This window comes from Phacochoerus africanus, chromosome 7 (assembly GCF_016906955.1).
Source record: "Phacochoerus africanus isolate WHEZ1 chromosome 7, ROS_Pafr_v1, whole genome shotgun sequence".
Lineage (NCBI taxonomy): Eukaryota > Metazoa > Chordata > Mammalia > Artiodactyla > Suidae > Phacochoerus > Phacochoerus africanus.
In genome coordinates, this window is record NC_062550.1 from 22,474,387 (window position 1) to 22,479,778 (window position 5,392).

Here is a 5,392-nt window from a genome sequence, read left to right on the forward strand (position 1 = left end):
CCTTAACTTCTGTCCGTTTACCTAGTTTAGGATTGCTGATTCAATTGTGGCTGGGGAGTTTGGACTTTCTGACTCATGGTAATTTTTACCTCTCCTTGGTCACACCTAAGGTCTCAAGGTTCCCTTCCATGGACAACCCTCTGCTTCACAGGTCTGATATGACAATGACATCCCCCAGGCAATAATACTCCACCTCCCATCCCCATCATGGGGTTCTCATGGGGGAATGTATTGAGCATCTCAAGTGGTTTAGGGTCAGGGGACACCTTAGGGATAAAAAAGAGAGAGTTTACATTATTTATCAAGGGTAAGATGTTATGAATGGGAGAGCTGGGTCTAGACGGAAGGTTGCAGGACTCTTCCCATGCAGGCCCTGCTGATCCCAAGTATCTGTGGGCAGCAAGGTAAAGGGTAAAGGCAGCAGTGAGGATGCACTGAAGTTTCTAATGCAGCCGGTGTGCTAGGTGTCTTCTCTCACATTTACCTTTTGTTCTTATACTTTGACCAGGAAATTTTAATTTAATAATTCCAACATTATTTCTATAAAATGTATTTCCTTTTAAAAACATGTCTGTGTGCACGTGCATGCACATGCACTCTGTGTGTTTCATGGCAAGGGCTAGCATAAAATGAGAAAGCAGATAAGTATATCAGGTGTGAAGCCGTAACTCACACCTTTTGCTACATATGTCAAAGTAGACCATCCAAGACTCATGATGAATGTTTTCTGCTAATTAACTTCATTTGGGAAATTGGAGGGGAAAAGGATGCTCATTTCTCTGAGATAAACTTTGGAGCACTGTCCTGGGATCTGACAATAGAATTCCTGGATTTGAATCCTAGATCTGTCCTTTACTATCTTTTTTTCTTGACCTTAGGTAATTTATTTAACATTTCTGGGACTCAATTTTCATCTCTAAAATAGGTATAATAGGAGTTCCCATTGTGGCTCAGCAGTAATGAACCTGCCCAGTATCCACGAATATGTGGGTTTGATTGCTGGCCTTGCTCAGTGGGTTAAGGATCTGGCTTTGCCATGAGCTGTGATGCAGGTTGCAGACAAGCTTTGGATCCTGTGTTGTTGTGGCTGTGGCTGTGGCCAGCAGCTGCAGCTACGATTTGACCCCTAGCCTGGGAACTTCCATATGTTGCACGTGCAGTCGTAAAAAAGCAAAAAAATTTAAAAAAATTCAGGTTGGATGTTGGAGCAGACTGTGACCCCAAGAGGTCATATGAAAGGGAAAACCCATGGCCCTTGATCTTAGAGGATGACTGTGAGGCCTGGGTCACTGGTAGAGGTGAGGGTAATGACCCCAAAGGCCTATGCCAGCCTGTGACTTAAGAGTAAGAAGGTCCATGTGATTGGCATAGAATGACCTTGGCATTTTCTCTGGCCCAAGGCCGTTAGACAGAGGTGGGCAGCTGCAACTAGGGCCCAGGGCCTAGCTGTGTCCCTACTTTGCCTACCTCCCTAAAAAGACACCAAAAAAATAGGCATAATAATAGTGCTTCTATCAAAAGGCTGTTCTGATGGTTAATTTAACTAAATTAATTTAATTAACAGATAGCTGGCCACCTCTTGCTGCTATGATTCACAGTGGTGGTGAACAAAATAAAGGAGAATTTTTCCTGACTCTACTGGAGTCTGAGGAACTAATTATAAACTTCATTTTACATATTATGGTGCTCGATCACAGAAAGAGGACATAATTTTTCCAGGTTCACTCTGATAATTAATAATCGCATTAGCTTAGTGCATTTTTGTTAGCTAATTCATTCTTTTATATAAATTTGAGTGTTTGCTCTGGAAGACAGGTTTTTGGGCAATTACCTTCCAACAAAGGTCAGTCCTTGAAGTAGAACCTATAAAATTGGGGATTTTGTATGAGGCACTGCAGCCTTGGCTGAGTTCACAGTGACCCTGAGTTTCTCATCTTTTTCTGAATTTAGATTAGATAATACATATTATTTTTAAGTCTTTCTGCTTAGGAATAAGACAGATTTGAACAAAACCATGCAGGCCATCTCACTCCTAGGCTATTTGTGGATAACAGCCCATATAAACTTGGGATACAGTCCTGTATCAGAGCTGGAAGGGGGCTGATCAGCTTAGAAACTCAATGAAAAGGGAAAATATTACAGTCAAGGCTGGGTTTACAACAAATCCCCTTACTTCTAATTCATGTAGAGTCCTACCTAGTTCTCTGCCTTTTTACCTCGAATATCTTTAATCTTTACTCAATTTCCATTCACAAGCTTCTCATGCCTTAGATTCTGGGATCAGATCTGATAACAGTCAAGAATAATAATCGAAAACCTCTATGCATGTCTTCCATTGAGTCAATCTGGTTGCAAGCTTTTTCACTTTGGGGTCATCTGATTTAATATTTAAAACTATATTCTTGGACTTTTCTAGATTTCAAATACCTTTGTGTTGCATCTAGTTTCTTAGCAATGTAAGTTTTCTGCTCTGTTCCTCAGTGATCCAATTTCTTTTCTGATTTTCACTGTGGCTTCAGCACTTTCCCTAGACCCTTCCAAGCATGTCCGCCAGAACCGTGGAGCCAACTGGATGACTGTTAATTGAATATCCATAGATAATTTACCTACCCACTGCTCTGCTTGTGTACAGCCTCTGGGGCTTTGACTTAACTAGAATGGTATGTACATATATATCTTGCTTGTTCTTTCTGATGTAAAATGAATGATCTTTTGAAGTATATCCTATGGTTATACTCATATTCCTCCTTACTGGTCCCTGAATAATCAGCCCTGTCTGCCTTTCACAGTCTTTACTTTCACCTAACTTTATAGGTCTTTCTGGATTCTGAACCATTTCCCCACTAATCTGATACTTCTTCAGGATTTTTTTTTTTTTTTTTAATTTAGGGCTGCACTTGCAGCATATGGAGGGTCCCAGCCTAGGGGTCAGATTGGAGCTTCAGCTGCTGGCCTATACCACAGTCACAGCAATGTAGGATCTGAGCCGTGTCTGTGACCTACACCACAGCACATGGCAACGCCAGATCCTTAACCCACTGAATGAGGCCAGGGATCGAACCCCAAACCTCATAGTTACTAGTCGGGTTTGTTACCCCTGAGCCACAGCAGGAACTCCTCTTCTGGATTTTAAGTATAAAGTTCTAAAATCTCATGGCCTTTCTATACCTCATATATAAGAGGCAGAAACCTAGGGCATTAGTGTAGTTTTGGGGATGGTTTGGGGAACTTTTATTTTCTTTTTATGGCACCTGAGGCATATAGAAGTTCCTGGGCTAGGTGTTGAATTAGAGCTGAGGCTGAGGCCTACACCATAGACTGGGGCAATGCTGGATCCCACTGAGCAAGGCCATTTGTAAATTAAAGGTTGCCCTGCTGGTACTGGGAGGAGGGGCTGAAATTATTCTATTTTCTAAGATTTGGGAACTCTCTGGCTCTATCTCCGAGCCCTTGAGTGTATTTTCAGCATTACTGGAACTTCCACCCAAACTTTTGCCTGTGTCACTCATGAATTGGAAAAATCACCTTGAGAACTTGTCCAACATCATAACTTCTATGAGTGGAGACCTAGTTCTTTAGCAAGGAAGGAACTTGTCCTTGGACAGACCTAAGTTGTAGGAGAACCTAGGACTCCCAACTCTAGTGGCCTCACAATAATGCATAAAATATTTACTGAAAACCAAGCCTTTTCCCTAAGGAGCGGCTCTGAAGGCCCCTCTCCAGGAAGCCACCTTTACACTGGGTGTTCTGCTTACATCACCCTCCTTTCTTTGCCTGATTGTTGCAATGACAAACCATTTAGATTGTCTCTGTTGCCAGTTATCCAAGGTTGACTTTCCCATGTCTCGAGTCCTCTTGGAGCCTTGAATATCCAGAGACAGGGCAGACTGGCCACCCAGAAATGGGATTGTGTTTCTGGGCTCTAGGACACTGATCTCTGCTTATCTGCCGTGGCTTCCCCCTTCATCTCCCAGATGAGAGTGAAAATTTGATGATTTGGAGGGCCTGATGAGAGAACTACAGTGATCTGGGCAGGGTGACCCCGAACTTGATCTCTGTAGGCCCCCGCAGGCTAATCCCTACCTCGTCTTTCCCAGCCCCCATCTCGGGAGGTCAGGCAGTGAGGTTGCTGACGTTGGTGTGGGGGTGGGAGCAGGATTTTGAGCTTCCCTCTCTGTCAGCTGGTGTCTGTTTTCACGACAGATGGTGGGTGGTGACGTGGCTCTATTGTCCTCCCTTGCCTGCCCTGGAGGGAGATTTCCTTTGCCAGCAAACGTGCTACACTTCCAGAGGAAATAGCATCTGCCTCTGAGAACAGGTCCAGAAGGCATCCCCACTCTCCTGCACTGCATCCCTTGGCCCAGAAGCCACTCTTCACTCCTTTAAGGCGCTAAGAGTAACCTGTTGTTCTCTGTCAGCTTTAAGGTCTACAACACAGAAACTAGTTTAACCTTCTAAAGGAGTCCCTGAAATTAGACGGAAGAAGGTTTTTTTTTTTTTTTTAATGTATGTGTTATGAGATATGACTCAGTTAAGTTCAAAAATTTCAAATTTGTTCATAATCCAACCTGCTTCTCTATGTCACAATCTTCATTTCTGATGCTCTTCCCCCATCCTAATACTGTAATAATTTCCCTTAAAATTGCTCCGTAGAAGTTTTAATTTTAGAGAGTGGAAAATGGGAAGTACTTTTATGGAGAGCTTTCAGAGAGCTCATTGGTACTTAGATTTTAGCACATAATCAGCATGACCTGGTATGGGTTTGGGTGGGGGGAAGGCTAGGAGAGCTTGCCGAGATGCAGGTTTTAGGGCTAAAACCTTAGATTCTCATTTAATAGGCATGACTACTCTGGAACGTGCATTTTGGGTAAGAACAATGGTGACAATCAAGTGGAAAATTATTTCCTAGAGTTGTAGACTTGGGGCGATTCATTTATCAGGTTAAAAATATTGGGGGAGAATAAAATGGAGAAATGTGTGGAAAACTTGTTGCTAATGAAGCATAGAGGAAGGAGGGAAGAGACATGTAGTTAAATGAGAGAAGAAAGAAGAGGATTTTTCGAATTAAAGGGCTCAACCACTTATGAAAAAAGGAAGCCCTGGAGAGCTTAATACAGTGGCTGAGGTAGAGGAATTCATCAGGTCTCGTCTAATGTCAAAGTACTTAGAATGCAGAACCACTTCAAAATAATACTGTTACATTTAAAATTTTTCTTTCTTTCTTTTTTTTTTTTTTTTTTTATGGCCCCAGCTGCGATATACAGAAGTTCCTGGGCCAGCGGACGAATCAGAGCTGCAACTTCAGGCCTATGCCACAGCCCCAGCTCCACGGAATGGGATCCGAGCCATGGCTGTGATCCTTAACCCACTGAGTGAGGCCAGGGATCAAACC